The following is a 19469-nucleotide window of genomic DNA, read 5'->3' on the forward strand; positions in this document are numbered from 1 at the left end:
TATTATTTTAAATAGCTAAGGGCTATCCTCGCTCCTGAACATTCTACTTGATTGGGGTGTAACATTTTCCTGAGATGTTCCATTACAGTGCTAGGAAATCTCTGCTAAATATTTCATATTTAGAACTATAACTGTAATAAAATCAAAATAGTATAATATAATTCTAATTGGATATTTTACTTATTCATAACCATTCAATTGTCTTTGAACTAGCAAAGTAATAAATTACATTTTTTCTTTTATACTTTCAGAAGACTTTCTGTTTAAAGGCTATAACTGTTGATTTATTATGCTGTCAGCCTCAGCCTGCTAGTGTTATGCGTGGCTCAAGATGGAGAGGGGTTTTAGTGAAAGACGCATGTTATCTTGAGTTGGGTTGGATTTAGCACCTCCACTGGGTACAAATACATCAATGATGTGTCCCTGGGGAAACCATTAGAAAAAAATAACCACCATTGTCAAAGATGCGCCCATCTGTCATCAAGATTCTTTTGATGTTCCTGACTGAAAACAACATTTTATGTATTTATTTATTTAGTTGTCTTGGGTCAAATATAGGGCTATAGTCAATTCCAACATTGAGGTACATAGAAAACGTTCCTCATGTACACAAAAAAAGAGATTACACTATTATTCTTGCCCCAAATCCATATTTATTTCAATTGAATATCTGTACTCAAGGTATGTTCAGTTGTATTTTATAGAAGCATTAGCATTCAACGCAGTAGGCTTTTCAGCTTCATAAAGTGATTGTAGTTAACAACATAATTCCATAACTGATGTGTTAGTTTTGAAGGAAACCTGTTTTAGCAAAGACATCTGTTTGCACTCCTTGATTGCTTCACCTGAAGAGGGAAATTGGCCCCACCCTTTCATGACCTTCTCTCCTGTCAGTAACCAACCAAAGGCAAGATGAACAAACTTTCTTTAACCTCATGCAATACCAGCTATCATATTCTTTAAAAACTGCACAATTTAAGACCAACAGTACCTGGTGAATGACAGATACGACTTGAAATGATTGTATTAGCTACAACCACTTTAATAAGTGCCCTAAGCCAGAGACAGGCATTGTGAATGAACAGTGGGATTGCCAGGATGTGAATTCTGTAGTGAACCAAAAAATAATTAAATGTGTCTTTGTTTTGTTTGAGAGCAAGTGAAGAGCGTATTAAATTACAAAAAATTAACATTTAACAATTAGTTATTAGAAATAAAATAGTTCTGTCTTTTTAATAAAATTTTTTTAAAAAAACAGGATTTGTGGATGTAAAGTAACATTTATATTATAGTGTTTTTTTTGTTTTGTTTTGTTTTGTTAGGTGCTTTCCTGGGGCTTATTGTCTTAGGTTTTCATGGTTTGCATTTATGGTAGCCCTTGTACTGTGAAATTATGCAATATATTTGGAAATATATTCATTTGCCAACATCGTGGATTACTATATTGGACAGGAACTGCTTGCTTAAGCAGAATGATCCATGTATTCCAAGCTTGCATACTTTTAATACTAAACAGGAACTTGCACTGGTAAGGGATACAGCGTATGTGCGCTTGCATGCTGTATTTTTAAGCACATGTTATTAATACAATAGTGGGTCTAACACATAATACAAGTGTCAGCTGATCTATGTATTTAATAATGAGAAGAGTGCGTGTCTATTCATGTATTTATATGAATGATAAAACCTGAGTAATGCACTGTTATTGATTAGCAGAGGGTTCAAAGGAACTGTCTGGGAATTGGAGTTTACTAATAAAATGCCTAATAGCAAGGATAATGCTTCCAGTTCAAGGCTGTCATAAGAGAAAAAAAAAAAAAAAAAACACTATAGTTAATAGCTTATGCAATAAAAGAAAACACATGGCTTCAGAAGCTATTTTCTGATTTCCGAAATAGAAACTAGTCCAACAGCATGCTTACTGCTAAACCCTCATTATTGAAATGTTAATTTTTATCAGAGATCACCAGACCTTGAGCTTTCCATCAAGATAGATTAAACATCATTCTGGCTGGCAGTTGACATAAGATCTTTTAACAGAAAGTGCATTTTTAACATTAATTCAGCTTTACACAGGTTATGGCCTATAAAGGACAGTGGCAGAAAAAAACAAAACAATTAACAATGCAAGAAAAGTCATCATGTCAGAGTGTGACTGGTGAAAGTAAGACATCAGCCTTTTTAGAATCCGAAAAGATCGAGTCCTGAGTGGTGTTCACGTTTCAATCTGTTTTCTTTTTACAGAAGTTGCCCAGTTTTGGCCCATACCTTGAGAAAAGAAAGAAGATTTTAGCCGAGTATAAACTGAAATTGAAGAGTACCAATGAGTCCATTGTGAATGAACCTAATGAAGGAAAACCATATATGGCATAAAAGCCCATTCCCGCTGTTCAGGTAGGTGCCAAATACGTAAAGCTCTATTAACCCTGGCAACATTCTACATGAATTATTGTGGATGTAAAACATGAAGCATGCTCTCATGTTTTATTCAACATCTAGAAGAAAATTCATAAAATACCTTTGGGAAAATATTGAGGATCCATTTGTTCTTGCATTAATGTTCATTTGTAGAGAACTGTGACAGGCTGGCTCAGAGTGGTGAGGTGTGGTGACGTCACGGACCAGGAAGTAACTGAAACCAAAACAGTGGATTGGCGGGTGAAGCTAAATGCAATGGCACTCAGCTTGGATTTATTAACAAACCAAAAACAAATGATTTTAACAAAACAACAAAACGGCGCGTTGGCCAAACAAATAAACAGCAACAAGTATATGAAATATAGCAATTGTTTTTGCTCTTGCTTGCTCTCGCTCTCCCGTGTTCTCCCGTACTCTCCTCTGTACATTCCAACCTGCAGAACGGACACCTGCAGGTTCTTATACTCTGGCCGAGGGGTTAACTAGCTGTTAATTATCTTATTACCCCTCGGCCACAGTCTGCACGCGTTTGGTAAGGATGCATGACTGTCAGCTAGTTAAATAATCAGTAGCTGATCAGTCATGCATCCTCACGAGGTTTTTAAATATAAATATAAAAACAATAACAAAAGCCGCGGCGCTTTTATCCGCGCCGCAAACAAAAATACAAATAATAATACATAGGGGCGGGACACTCCGCCACAGGAACATATTATCTAGGTACAATCCTTAACACTAGAACGACCACGTTTATACACATACCTAGAACAACCATGAGCGGTCAATTTGACTGGCGTATTAAAAACAACATAAATATTACATTGCTCTCTCGCTATAAGGCTCTTGGTTATAACGCTCCTCGGATATAACCCTCCTACAGAATGTCCCCCAATTCCCTATACTAGTGATTCATGCACTATTTCTACAGTAAATACAGTACCAGTGTTGTTCAAACTGTAAACAACTTCTCAGTCTAACTTTCCCTTTTGAATCAGTATCTGAACTGAAGAAAAGCTGCGCTGACACTTTATAACATAGACATCTTATTCAGCATTCGTTTTATAACTAAATAAATATTAGGCCTATTACGTGGTTATCTTTCCTATTGTATTTACTTTTTTGCTGCGAGAGGAGCTCCAGCTTTCTCCGGGAGACGAGACGCGTCAGCTTCGCTTCAGCCGAACCTGGAGCGAGCCCATTCCGTTTTCCCCTCTCCCGACCCGCTTTCCTTCTTGCAATTGGTTTGCTTGTCTGTTGCTTCAAACTGAACTCCTGACTGCCGTTAAGCCAGGCTATTTATAGTTTAAAAACTGCTAATTAAAATGATCCCCAAGTGAGAACGTTACCTTTTTTATTTTGTAAAAAATACAGCATTGATTACATGGTGCTTTATGCATAGTTCATTCATGGAAAGTTACATTTTTGCTTCACTATATGTGCATTATAGAGAGCAAGTTATTTTATTTTGTATTTTAGTCAGATGTGTGTTGTTATGTGTACCGCGGCGCCCCCCACCCCCTCCCCCGTTTATAACACTCTTCGGTTACAACGCTCATATTGTGTGTCCCCTGAGACCCGTGTTATAGCGAGGGAGCACTGTATAATGAAAGGACAAACAATTTAATATAAGTCGTAGTTTTATTCAAGAACATCATATAAAGCATCTACAAAACCAAAACATTGTAAATAAACTGACATTTGAACAGAAATGTATTTATATACAGACATATTACATAACACACAACCTCAAAAACTGGTAAAAAATTTAATAAACAAATATTTAAAAATAAATGTGTGTGTATAGAGGTTTATCATGTACATACAAAACTGTACAACTGAAACAATAAAAAATACGTATCAAAATAGTTTTAAATGGGTTTATATTGCCTGCATAACAAAGTGCATATATACAACCGAAGCTATGCGTTTATACACAGACGTACTATACTCGAAATGACATGAATAAATAAACATTTGAACAGAATGGGCTTCATTTACAATCGTTTACAAGTCTAAGTGCTGGAACAAATCACACAGATCCTGCGCTTTTCAAAATATGCAGTGCACTTACCGTAGACTGTCTTTGCGCATTTGGCACAGCTATCAACAGTAACCCAGGCTTCTGGCACCACGGGCATATACTAGTGCAATAGAAGCTTCTAATCCCTCCAAGGGCATTGACCAGGGATCATCTTGTAGTTGTCGGTGGGCTTCTGCTTCAGTGCAACGTTGTATATGGTGAAGTGTACGCATGTCAATCAATAGGTGAAAAGCACTCAATGTGCTCTCTTCAATGTTGCATTTTGCATTTGCCGTGGGCCCTGGAACTTCCCTCAGATTATTATATATCTTCTACCTGCAGCTTCAACACCAGGATTTATAGTGTTCCAAACAGTACCATCACTACCAGCCTCTTGAGTGCCAAATGGTGCTGGCGCTACTGCTGGAGAAGCGTCTGCCTCAGGTGCAGGGGCTGATGCAGGTGAAGTGGCTGGCATCCTTTCAGGGGCTGCCACAGGATTGCTTCTTCTCCCACGCGATCTCCTGCACCCTCTTCGCTGGCATCCTCCTCACTGTCACTGCTGCTGGAAGAATCATCTTTGCAAACCCAGTCTGCTTCAGAGCCAGATTCGTCATTGTCCGTCTCTGCTGCATCATAATCATTGTTTGGTAAAATTTGCAGTAATTCCAAACACTGCTTTGCTGTCCTGTGTCTTATGCGATCCATTTGCAATGTGTATTGGGGTAACAATGAATTTCTTAGAAAAAAATAATTACTTGTACAGTAACCAGAGTGCAGACGGACAGCCGGGCACCGTGAGCTGTCAAGGCTGATTGATGGGCTATCAGGAGGCTCACTGAAACAACAGAAATGTCAGAAGACCGCTCACTTGAGGAATGCAGACTGATACAATCAAACTTCAATACATGGAGGCAAGTCCGGAGTGATAAATACAAATAATACCGCAACATTTAATTGTTGTAATATGTTTTATATGTAGCGGTCAATTTCACCGCTCCTGGTCGGAATAGGTATGCCGGTATTTTATCTCCCTAATTTTTGCATCTACGTGATTCTTTCTTTGTCAGGGTAATTAGTACATATATTTAGGAAAAGTCAGGAAAGCACAGCTTCGTATCTTAAACACACACACACTGCAATTTAAATTTAAATTCCAAAAACCGTCAAAAATGACCACCTTGGTCGTTCTATGCCATCAGTACGGTTAACCAGGTTATGTTTCATCTGTGCAAATTAAGTGGTATGAAATTATCCTTTTATCTCTCTTCAGTTGTTAACTGAGATTTCAATATCTAACAAATCATACACACCGATAACGCGATTAAAAAAATCAACATGTGCCACACTATCGTTGAAGCCTGCATTGTATGACCTTTTATAAATTCTAAGTTTACAACCATAAAATGAAAGCTAATTCCAGTAAGGTACCGCTACATTTAAAAGTTTCATGCATAAATATGTATGCTCCCACACTGTACAATTTTGAAGAAATTAACTAAGAAGTAATAGCACAATAAGGGATATCAACCAAGATTTAAAAAAAAAAACATGCTGAGTTCGTTTTATTAAACGTGACATTAGTTAGCTATGTGTGTACGGTATAGTTTGACGGTGCAATATATATATATAAAGTTAAAGCACATGTTTCACTAGTTAAACAGGAGAAGTATGCAAGGTAGTGATAATCTATTAGAAAAAGAAAATAGATAGATAAATGAATGCACCTCAAGATTGTATTTCGTCTATTATTCGTACTGAGAAAATAAGGAAGCTGTTACTTGGATCATGGTAACGTGTTGTTAACATCGGGTTATCACACCCAACGAAAGAACGGTTCTCACAAACAGACAACTGGGGCTGGTGCCTGCTTCTATCACATAGACAAGATAACAAACAGATTTTTTTTTTTATGGCATAGAGAGCAGTTGTTACCTCGGGGTGATGACCCTTGATTATGCATGAATTGCTTAGCTAATTAAAATACTGATTGCGTTCACAGGTACAAGGCTCAAGCTTGGGCCAGCTTGATCTTCAAAGACTTTGGCTGGGCGACTCCAAGAAGGGGGGCTGGTTTTGTACTTTATTAAACTTATGTATTTCTGTATTCTTGACTCTTGATCCAAACTGGCATGAAGGTTTTTCGATCGATAGAGAGTCCTGTAGGGTTTTGTATTGTATTGTTTTGTTTGAAGATTTGTCCATGCAGTTCTTATCTGGTTACGTTCTGTCATTGGATTTCCTTTTTGTCTCAGAATTAAACTGTTTTTATTGATGATCACATCAAGAGGACTGGAATTATTATTTTTGAGTAATAAACAAACCTTGATTTCTTACAGGTACAAACCTCAGTCATCTACAAATCGGTAAGCTCTATTAGCAATGGTTTCCTGCTTTATGAAAGATAATGTATGTGTTTAAAAAACTAATACCGGCAATTGTGTACGTGTTGACCCAGGGTCGGTCATATAAACTGCAGTGTAAGGTATCAGAAAAATGCTACTGCATAAAAAATACTAGTAGCAAATTAAGAGTTTTGGGTAGCAAAATGCTACCAAATATATGTTAACTTTGAGCCTTGGCTTTAGGTACATGTACCCATTTTATTTACTATTTAGGATGTGATTGCGAGAGCTCTGAAACACATTGGGACGTATCGACTGCTGGACAACAAGGAGCAAGTGGTGGCCTTGATTGACGAGGAGATGTGCATCAACTGCGGCAAATGCTACATGACCTGTAATGTCTCTGGCTACCAGGTATGAACGCAGCTGTAATTAGCCAAATGCCACCTTGAGTTTTCCTTAAACTGCCACTGTGTCAGAAAGCACCAGACTACCATCAGGATTAATTATGGCTTGCAATGCAGAGTAGCGACTGCAGAGAGAGAGAGAGAGAGAGAGAGAGAGAGAGAGAGAGAGAGAGAGAGAGAGAGAAAGAGAGAGAGAGAGAGAGAGAGAAAGAGAGAGAAAGAGAGAGAGAGAGAGAGAGAGAGAGAGAGAGAGAGAGAGAGAGAGAGAGAGAGAGAGAGAGAGAGAGAGTGTGTTCATTATACAAACAATGAACTGGGGTAGATGGTGTTTTGGGCATGTTATATACTCCAGAGTCCAGTGCTGTGTATTGTGATAATCTGAACCCATTTCATTATTTCCTGAGTTTACCTAAGCCTAACTAAAACAAAATATGCCATCTGAGTGAACCTGTTATATACCATATATTTTCAGATATCTGAAATGTTTCAATCTTGTTCAAGTTATTAATAAGACGTTTTTGTTCTCTGTGTCTAGTAATTACTGATGACACTATAAACCTTCTACAGAACACTGGTTTGGCATAGCATGTCAGATGAACTAATATTTTCTAATGCTGACTTGTTGTTAATTGACAAAAAAAAGCATAGACCGCAACATACAGTCCACAGTAGTATTGCATGTGTAGTTCTGACTGGATAAGGAATCGATGAAATGGCATTTTTGATAAAGTGGTCTTTAAATTACAATATAGAAAGAGTCTAGTGGTTTAGAAATGCCACCAATGCTGCATAAGCCATAGCATAATGGTTTTACCCTACAATGTTCGTATTGAAAAAATTAGACAATTGTCCATTGTGAAGTATAATGTTGGGAGACAAGATCCTGTAGTGTGCTTACCTATTATTAATGACTTGCAATAATAGGAAACATTAATCACTATAACAAGTCATAGTCAAATATTTGCTTCTATAAGCAATTCAAATGGGCTGGTTGGCCGTGTGAACACAATAAAATTGATTGGATTCCAAAATAATTGACCCATGACCTGAAAATAATAGTAATGCTGCTGTTGTGTCTTTTTCAATTTTGAATTATAAATTATGGATTTTGTTGTATTTTGGTGTGTGTGTGTATGTATGTATGTGTGTGTGTGTATGCAGCATGTACGTAAATACATGAATTAGACATTATGTTACTTAAACAGTAAAAAATGTAAAGAAGCAAAATGCATAATTTAATATGGATTCCCTTAATTATGAATTATTAGGTTATTGCAGTTATATACATATAAAAAATGTGTTCCAGTAAGACATAAGTGGGGGGGAAAAAAGTATTTTCAAATAGGTCAGTCACACTGTGACCTTTTTTCTCATTTCTGAAGTGTGGCTTTATAACAAGTACAGTATGTGTGGTGAACAGCTGGAGAGCTTTGATTTATTATTTCCTATATATATATATATATATATATATATATATATATATATATATATATATATATATAAAATCTGCTCAAAGAACTGCTTCTGACTGGCACCTAATAATACTAATTAAATAGCCCTTTGTTTCCTTTTGCAGGCTATTAAGTTTGACCCTGAAACCCACCTGCCTACAGTTACTGACAGCTGCACAGGGTGCAACTTGTGCCTTAGTGTGTGCCCCATAATCGACTGCATCACAATGGTTACCAGGACAACGCTTTATGAGCCAAAGAGAGGTGTGCCTCTCGCTGTTGATCTGTTGTGCTGAAGAAACCCAGGTTCACCCATTGAAGAAGGACCTAACATGCATAGCATTGATTAATGTCATAATTGTTGTATGAAAAATTACCTTTATTATAAAAATGAATAATTAATCATACAAATTGCCTTATATTCACAAGCCAATTATGTAGAAAGAATTGTGTGAGCACAAATAGTTTTAAACAATAGCACAAAGTCAAGGCTATGATAATGAAACAGAAGGGGGATAAAGCTCATACCCTAACCAATATAACATTTCTAAATAATGGAAGTGCTGACTGTTTCTCTGTGCAGTTCAGAATGTAAAAAGCACTAGATATGCAGTTTTTGTAATCAAGCATTTTAATAAAGCGTTCCTTACTATCAAGATACAATTTTGAATGTATTTTATATCTGCATCCATGCATTTCTTTGTTGCAAAAGACCTGTCTATTATGTCACATGTGTTTTTTTGTACAAAAAACATTTTCTATGTTTACATTATTTACAAATGTATTATTTTTCTATATAATGCTCTTAATAATTTATTTCCTAATTAATAAAATATGGTTTACTAAATGAGTGCCATGGAATATATACATTGAATATACTATAGGTCTGCAATATACAGTAGGTCTAAATGATTTTAGAGACTGCTGAGGGGCATTTCAGCCTATCAGAACTCTTCACCTACTGTGTGCCATCACAAAGAACACAATTCATGACATGCCATGACAGTTTTCCTATGCATTATTTCCTCAATATCTGTATGTTTGATATCAGCTGCTTTAAAAAATCATACTCATCCAATTCGACCACCTATCTCAACCACATAACTGTATTCCCTTCATCAACCTTTCTTTCTTTTCAAATAAAATCAACTCAAAATACTGTTGGTCATTAATAGAAAACAATTTTGGGTATCAACCATTCCATGTGGAAGATATGGTATGGTTATCACCTTGATTCATAGGCTGGGGGGCTGTCATAGGTTTTCTTTCTGAACAATAGGTATAAAAATGTTGCTCCAGCCATACAAACTGTTTGATGAAATGTATCAATTTGGGTTTGCAAATAAAAGGGGAAATGAATCCATTTATTAAAATTAGGGAATGAGAAAAAAAATTCTTACAGGTTTTGTATCATCTAGATAATCTTCAATGTACTCTACTTCAGTGTACATACCATAGGTCTACAGCTCTGGCCAAAAGTTTTGCATCACCCTATAGAATTAATTAATTTTGCTTCATAAAGTCAAATGAAACCTGCTGAATAATGTTAACATATTTAATTATATATCACTTTGTAGTTTTCCATTTACTTAATAAAACAAATGAAAATGAAAAATTTGACCTTCCAAAATCTAACATGAAATACTGTACCACTATTATGGCTTCCGGTAGACTTTTGAGATATTGTTTTATTCTTTGATTACATGATGTTAAATAAAAGATTAAAATTATGTTCATATAGTTGTTTTTTTTTTTTTTATAAATATGTCTCAATCCTAAAATTCTAGATGATGCAAAACAAATGTACAATATCATTTGAACTGTTTAGTTCCAAATCTACCAACCACTTGTTTCATGCAAATACTTCTAGATTAATAGCATTATTTTTTAAGAATAAATCACAAATGTGTTTTTTCTGTACTTTAGAAGTTATACAGAATCTCTGCTAAAATGTGTTTTAACATAAATCTAGTTTCACATTCACAGTAGGTGTCTGCCTATGTAAATGTATCATTCGCTGAAAGTCGTTTACACAGAAGAGATATATGGGCAAGTCAGTTGTGTCATCATAATAATTTATGATGCATGAAGTTAATCCATTTCTTTACATAATGTTAACATAGACATAGTAAAGGCTCTGAATTTACTCCCCATTTCTGTCAGTTTAGATCCATCTTTCAGAGTAAACTCATAAAATGTTATTCAAAGAAACTGGATATAATTTATGCGAATAGGCTTTTTAGATGCATTGAACATTTTCAATTCAAATATTTAGACAGACAAACACAAATGATAGGATAGTTTGAAAGTGGAACTCTTCTTCCAATGGTGATTATATTAATAAGTTAATGCAATTAACATTAGTAGGTGTCAGATACAGGGCTCTTTAAGACCACTGGAGGCAGTCTGAGAATCACATTACCCATAATTTGGTGCCTTTATGGTTATGGCCGAGCATATTCCAAAACCAGACTTTTTTTTTCTTGTAAGACAAATTATTATGATTATGACATTCCTCACTGTATGACTTGACTGGTGAAGTACAATTTCATTGTCATGTTGCTGTTTTAACAGTGTAGCTAGCAGTCATTCAGTCTTAGTATTTGTTCATACTGTAATCAGAAAATGAGTATTGCAGTTAATTTATTTTTCATTAAAAAAACATTTTTTTTTTTTTGTGGGTTATTTCCTGTTAATTGATTATTACTGGTTTGGACCAGTCAAAGTGATGTTAGTCCTTAAATACAAAGCCTAGTTTGCTATTCTGAGTTTTAAAAGCGATTGGTATGTGCAGATTTAGAAACTCACTTGTATACAGTCCAACAGTAGCAGAATAAGAGCCTACCTATCAATATTTATGAGCTAAAAGGAATTGATACAGCTATTGGAGTTAGAACTTTACTGGACTGACCTTGATGTTTAGGGCCATCCACTTCCCAGCGTTTCTAGGACTTGTTCGGTCATCACTTTTCTGGGGGAAAAAAAAAGAAAACACTGAGGTCCAACACTGAGCAGGACGTTATGTAAATTGCAATTGAGTTTGGGTCAAAGACCTCAAGCTGATGAACAAGCAAATGATACAATGTTAATGTGGTGGTTGGTGTTATCTCTTCTCATTAAAGTCAGAGTGAATATCGATCTATTACGCTGTATTTGGGATATTGCCTAGAACTCACAAACCCAATTAAAAATAAGCAGGTTGCCTTTTACATCAAGTTTGCTTGAAAAAGAAATTGGCATGTAAGGGTGTTTGGTTATTTAATAACGTAAAATAGTGTGTATTACTATTTTTTATTGTTTGTTTTTTTATTTATTTATTTTATTTATGTGTTGTTTGAAATCTGTATTTCCTAGGCCTCAAAAGAGCCTGACCATTGTAATTTGAGAGCTAAAGCTAGAGAACAGAAAGGAAAGTGTAGTGTCAGTAATATTCTTGTACAAAAAAATATTCCTTTGAATAAAGGAAACTGGATCACAGCCTATTAAAATTCTGTTAACGTATTGCAGAACACACCACTACCCATTATCTTCAACATGTTAATTGTATTCATATCTATAGTTCATTATTGAACTTTTTTTTCTCCCATAAACATCCTTCTGGCCAAGGTTATTTGATGAAGAACTTGTTTTAATTTGGTCATCTTGCTACAGTCCAATTTGTTTTCAACCATCAGGAATTATTAACAATGTTCTAGTGTCTACTATGTGAACAGCAGAAACATGTTGTTTGCTAAAGCCTATGTTTTCAGTATATGGTGGGCATTCAAATGTGCTGCAATTTTATCATTTCGAAAATGTAATACAAAAGATGCTAAACATTCAATAAGGACAACCCCTAAAACAAAGATTCTTACATTATGACACTTGTCTTTACTTGGCGTTCAGCGTCTTCTTTTGGAGACATCTTGTGCTGCCTCAGGGTATGGATGCATTTTACTGGCTTGATACAGTACATAATAGATTGCTACTGAACAATTGACATGTACAGGGAGAAAACAACTTTTGCTCTACTTCGAGACTGTTCATACCTAAATTATGTTTTTTTTAGATTTGATCATGACTGGCGAGTTATGAACTGAAAGATGCATTTGCATTTTATTGTACGCAACATAAAACGTCTGCTTGTAAAATTGCACAGACCTTGTAGTGGATTTTATGTGCAGGCCTTCAGCATTTTATCACAGCTGTTGCTTAGTTACCATAGCAAAAAACTTAACCATTACAGTGCAGGCATTTTAGAATACAATCCAAAAACTACTCTGCATCTCTAAATTTGCTGGAATATGGCAATGATAACTCCACAATTGTTTATTATTATTTATTTCTTAGCAGATGCCCTTATCCAAGGTGAATTACCCATTTATACAGTTGGGTTTTTACTGGAGCAATCTAGGTAAAGTACATTGCTCAAGGGTACAGCAGCAGTGTCCCCACCTGGGATTAAACCCACAACCCTCTGGTCAAGAGTCCAGAGCCCTAACCACTATTCTACACTGCTGCCCCACTAGTAATGGAAGATGTTGACAGTTGATTTAGGAAACAGCAATTGACAAAGAGATTAGCACATTTCAGTGGTGTACATTTCCTCTGAAGAATTTTCCAGCAAACTGGCTTTTTCATATTATGTTGGTGATTGATGCTTCTGACAATTGACTGTGTCCTGACAAATTTAACAGATGAATGAAAGGATGTCTTACACTTAGAGACTTAAACTTGTTACACTATTTTTAACATGACTTGTCTGTCCCAGGAAACAATGCAGCAGGGAATTAGTGCTTGGACAAGGGATGGTTTTATACTGTTAACTTTTAAATTAGTACATATGAACTGTCAAACAACCCTTAGCTGAAGAATGCATGAAGGAAAATGTCTGGTGTTAGCAATATTTTGTGGGCACATTAAAAGGTAAGGAAAAGCTACAGTTGGGCACATTGCATGCATGGTTATTGGTTTAATCCACAAAACTGTGCCAATGCACCTTTTTAATGCTAGCAGGACCAGGCCATTCAACCCTGGTCCACAATCACTAGAGCAAGCTGGTGTTGAATTGTATATTGGTTGTTTTATGTGGTTAACTCTACACTGAGGGCTACATTGAAACCTCAGACGTTCACATGAGACCCATTCTGAATTTGAACCCAGTCCAGAAGTGAAATTCTAGTCGTACATTAGGTTGCAGCACTACCTTGTCTTCAAAGAGCCTGTATGTATTGTACTATAGAGAGAGAGATTATGGGTCTCGACCAAGAAAGATATAAGAAAAACTGACCTGGAAAATCGGTCAATTTCTCGAATTTATTTTATATTTATTTTTCATTGCATTGTGCTTTTTTGGCCTCTATAGCTTGAGCATGGGCATTTTTTTTAAATTGTACCAAGCCAAATACAATGCATTTCTGCTCAACAAGTTAAGGATATTTCTTGCTATCGGTCTGGATAGATTGATAGTGGTGGTCATTTAATAAAAGTAAGAAAACAACTTTCTTAAGATGACTTGTGTGAGTCTGTTTCCAGCTGTAAATAAGCCAACACTTCCTGACTGACAGTCTCGGGCCTGGGTAGTCTGTAACACAGCTCAGTAGGCATCAGCAAAGCCAGGACACGCTGCACATTGTCACTAATATCAGAGCTCCTGCATCTTAAGAGTGCATACATAGTGCTGTGTGGGCTTCTGTCTCAGTCAACGGGACATGGCACTGGCTTGTTCCAATTAGATTCACAGATGAAAAGGAGTGACCTCCATTCCTCTGGGATAGTCCAGTTTTTTCTGCATTAAAGGATTTCCCATAAAATAAAGTGTATAAGAAATCCTGTACATATTTCCTTTTCTTCAAATGCAAGGTCTAGCACAGCTGAGTGGTCTCTCTCTATTGAATATTTGGGGAAATGACAACCCATTTGGAGCAAGTCTTTCTCAGTAGCTTCCATTAGAGGGCACTGTTCTATCAAGTCCCAGGGAGCTGCAAGCAGATGGATAGATCCCTTCATTGTGAAACACTGCCTCAGCCTCACATTAATTACTGAGATTCTCTAATTGTTGCAATCACAAGTAATTTAATACATGCTGTAAACTGTTACCTTGCTTTCAGCCATTTACCAGCAATCGAATGAATGTGTTTCAATGAGTAATGATTTCTTGTGCAGCTCTAACAAAAGTCATAGGAAAGCCAGGGTTTCCAATGAAGTAGCCTGTTACAAAAATGGTTATAAACCCATTGGCTTCCCCTCTGTCCATTCTTGATAGAGCCAGTGTGCTTCTCTTCCAATACTGCAAACTGAATTAAGTAATTCATATATAGATAGCTGGGTCAAAACCTAGCCTATAATGGTCCCTCTCACACCTCACTTTTACAAGCACTGTCCATAGGGAACCTAGGCTGACATATTGGAGATATGTGCAAGCGCCGTATACATAGCAAAATGATAAAATGTGGTTTCTAGAAAGGTGACTGGGGTTAATGTTGACAACAGTTTAGATTGTTCCTCAGCCATATGGGAAATTCATTCACGTGTTTGAACAGTGGCCGGTAGTACTGTGCAGGACTAGGGGTAGCAGTAAATATTTAACACATGATTTATAATATAAACACTTGATTATGATACAGTGGAGTCACCCGTACGTATACTGTATATGTCACACTTTAGTTCTACATATATCTAGATATATGTAAACTTGATGAAACCATATTGGGACTATTAAGTTGTATCAGAGTATCAGAATCTGGACATAGTCAAAGAATCCCATTTGGCTGTGTTTATGTACATATGTTGCACTTCTATGTTTACTTGTATCTAGGGAAATGCTTATCCTATTGTGAAATGCTAACACTAATGTATCTTTAAAATATTTAGTATATTGTGTAAACAATAATTACCATTCATTCATACAGTACATAGATACATACTGTTCATGCATATACACACGGATGGCTGGGGTCAGGATTCATTAATTAATCCAGTTTTTCTGTCAATTTAATTGAGGTAATGGTATGCAATGTTATGCAAATTAATATACGGTATAGTTATATGCATGCACAAGCCATGAATTCTCTTCCAGACACATATCTATATTCATATTTATTATACTATTGTATGTACTTACCTTTTATTATTATTATTATTATTATTATTATTATTATTATTTATTTCTTAGCAGACGCCCTTATCCAGGGCGACTTACAGTCGTAAACAAATACATTTCAAGAATCACAGTGCAAGTAATAATACAATTAAGAGCAAGATAAATACAATGATGAATACAATGACTTTGGTTCAAGCAAGTGTGACAAAATACAATTCAATAATACAGCAGATAACAGTGTCAGTGATAGTTACATCAGGATATAATTAAATACAAAATACTACAGATTAAACACTTGGCAGATTATCGTACTCTGAAGTACAGGATTAAATGCAGTAAAACAGGGGGCAGATAAGAGCAAGTAAAGCGCATTTAAGGAAGGGTGATATGTGTTCCAGGGGAAAAACAGAGGAGTTCTACAGGTGCTTTCTGAAGAGGTGAGTCCTGAGGAGGCGCCAGAATGTGGTCAGGGACTGGGCAGTCCTGACATCTGTAGGAAGGTCATTCCACCACTGTGGGGCGAGGGTGGAGAAGGAGCGGGCTCTGGAGGCAGGGGAGCGTAGAGGAGGTAGAGCCTTCTTGTCCATGGTAAACTATTTTAATAAGGGATAATAGTTGCTGTCCAGCAGAGAGAGACAGCAATGCGATCAAAGTGCATATACAGAAGGAGAAACACAACAGCTATCATTTATTAAACATCCATAAAGAAGGCACAATGTACTCTGTATAAATATATCAGTGCAAATTGGACAGTAGAACACATGGCACAAGATCATTATAACACTTCAGTGTTTCACACAGCCAGTCAGCAGCTACTGATAACGAGAAATCACCATCCAGATTGATCCAAGAAGTCTGCAAATGATTTGGTTCCTGGCAATTACGCAAAGTTGAGTGACGTGTAACTAGGGACTTGACTAGAACCTTAAAAACAAATGCAATTCAGTATGTCTGTAACATACATCCCTCATCACGGCTGTACATTTAAAATTAGAGCTATCAGTATGTTAAACAGTATAGAATTACAGTTTCATGGCAATCAGATAAGCTGTTGTCTGGAAATATGCCTTTATGTCCATATCTCCAGAATCTGATATTATCATCAACTTGAACTAAATAATGTTAATACAGTCTCATAGCAACTGGATAAACGATTCTCTCGATAGATGCAAAACTGTAAGTGTGACAGGCGAACCCCTATATCCCCCAAATCTGATATTCTCAATAACATATGCTCAATGTTAATGCCAACTGGATAAGCAGTTCTCCAAATACAGTATATGCAACAATGAAAGTGTGAAAATGGACGGATATATACCCACTATATTCCTAATATCTGATTATGCTAAATCGTATTAATACCAAGTTTCATGACAATTGGATAAGTGGTCCATATATATGGTGAAATCTGTGAAGTCTGACATGCATACACACTTATTTACTTACGACTGCCTCCACTACTGTATATCCCCTTCGCAGGGGATTTCATTCCCAGTGGGGGATAATAGTAGGAATAAGTAGAAATATCTGCGATAGTAAGATGCATGAAAATGATTGCCTGTTTTCTAGAAGCCTCCAGATGTGTTGTCCCAAATGCATAGTATTGAAAGCTAAGCAATTATTTAGCAGTTATGTAAAACAGGCATAGTTTACATAAACAACATTTTCTTCTACTGCAATGGTATCGTAATTCTTTAGTATAGTGTTCGCTATACAATAAAATAAGGCTCCGCCTATAACTAGTAAGCCCTGTATAAGATCATGCTTGAAAAATGTATGCACTGTTCCTTTATATTTACCCTACTTTCTTTCTATGTAATTGTTGTATTAATTATATATTGTATCCCCAGAGCAACATTCTTAATATTATTCACTAATAAAGCTCTATGGCATATGATCAAGCAATCTACATATTATTTTCTTTGGTTGCAATGTCCTGCAGGTATGTAAATTAATTCTCTACAAGCCAATTGGCTATATACCAAGCTGCTGAAACATCAATGCTGTCACTTCACCACCTGTATATTGCACCATAAATAAAACAGGCGTACAAAAAGGGCAAGCACAAAATATTAGCTTGAGGCGCAAATATGATATTGTGTATAGTATTGCAGTCGGCGTACTGCACAGCACATGAATCCAAGCAATACAGACTTCCTGAATAATGGTAAAGCACAGGTAAGATTTTGTAAAGATCAGCGAGGTATGGTAAAGATTAATTAAAAACTTGGTAAATCAGGGTAAACTATGGTAAATTCATAGTATAACCATAGGAAAAGGATGGTGAAACTGAAAACATACCATGCAAAAATACTGTGGTGAGAGTCAGCAGGATTCCAAAATGTGTATATCTCGCAATATACAGATCACTGTTCACTTTTGACATACAGAGAGGTTACAAATGCTTTGTCATACAGTATAAAAGCTGTAACTAGAGGACATCTCCCTTGCATGTATGAACGCTATTATCTCCTTGTGTACCTGATTTGCCCTGTAGTTAATGCTTAAATACACAGATTAGCTATCCAAAACAATTAACTAATTGCTACCAGAAAGCCTGTTCTGGAATCAAATGCAGCTAGCTGCTTAGGCAGGAGCCAAACACAATGAGAACAAGCATGAGGAATTGCGTTCTTCCTGGGTGTGTAACTTTTGTTTCTGATATCTTGCAGAAAACACAAAAGTTGAATAGTTTATATCATGAACTACTCCTCTCATTAAAACACTGCTATACTATTCAGATATTAAAGAATTGAAATAAAAAAAGTGGAATCAAATGTGGATTAATTTAAAGATAATTGGTAGAAGAAGAAAAAATAAAATGTTTTTTTTAGCTTTGTAAAAACAAATCAGCCTCTTAAGCAGAGAAAATGAAACCTTCATATTGAGATCAGTTACCCTTTAACAAATCCTTTATTCCACATCCTTTCTGGAGAAAAAAAATAGCATTTAAAAAATATTCAGTACACATGTATTTGTTTGTATATTATTCAATTACCTGAAGCCTTCAGTGGAGGCAAATTAATTCAGGTTTTCTACATCTCTGCATTTGAAGTCCTTCTTTTTCTGTTTACAGGACTCCTAAGACTTCCAGATAGTGAGGGATTGTGCAAAGAAGTAACTCAGAAAATGATTTGCTCTGTGTATTCAAAGTTCTACTCCTGGTGAAAGATGTTTTTTTTTTTTCTTTTCCAAATCACATTTAAGCTGAAATTACTTTTTTTAGATTGTGTAAAATGTAGCCTATTCTGTAATTTATAAACAGCAGTATAACAATAATAAAATAAAAATCTTCAAATGGATCTTCAACTGTGGCCAAAAGTTTTGCATCACCTAGAAATTTAGGATTATGAGACATAATTTAAAAAAAAAAAAAAAATCTATATGAACTTAATTTAAATCTTTTATTTAACATCATGTAATCAAATAAACTACAAAATGATATTGCAAAAGTTTACCAGAAGCCATAGTAATAGTACAATATTTCATGTTCGATTTCGAAAAGGCACATTTTTCACTAAGTATATGGAAAACTACAAAGTGGTATGTAATTCAATATGTTAACGTAACATTATTCAGCTGGTTTCATGACTTTATGAAGCAAAATGTGTTAATTCTATAGGGTGATGCAAAACTTTTGACCATAGCTGTACAAATACAATATTTTTTGTGCGGTCACATTTTACCAAATCACCTACGGGTTAAAACTTTAGTGAGGGGTCTTTTGACTCAGCAAACCCATACTAA

General features: G+C 35.8%; 1 pseudogene; it reads left to right on the forward strand.

Annotated features, from left to right (window-relative positions):
• Positions 1-9438, forward strand: part of LOC117417218 (dihydropyrimidine dehydrogenase [NADP(+)]-like) — a 174871-nt pseudogene extending 165433 nt beyond the window's left edge.
• Positions 9439-19469: the final 10031 nt, after the last annotated feature.

Source organism: Acipenser ruthenus, chromosome 12 (assembly GCF_902713425.1).
Source record: "Acipenser ruthenus chromosome 12, fAciRut3.2 maternal haplotype, whole genome shotgun sequence".
Lineage (NCBI taxonomy): Eukaryota > Metazoa > Chordata > Actinopteri > Acipenseriformes > Acipenseridae > Acipenser > Acipenser ruthenus.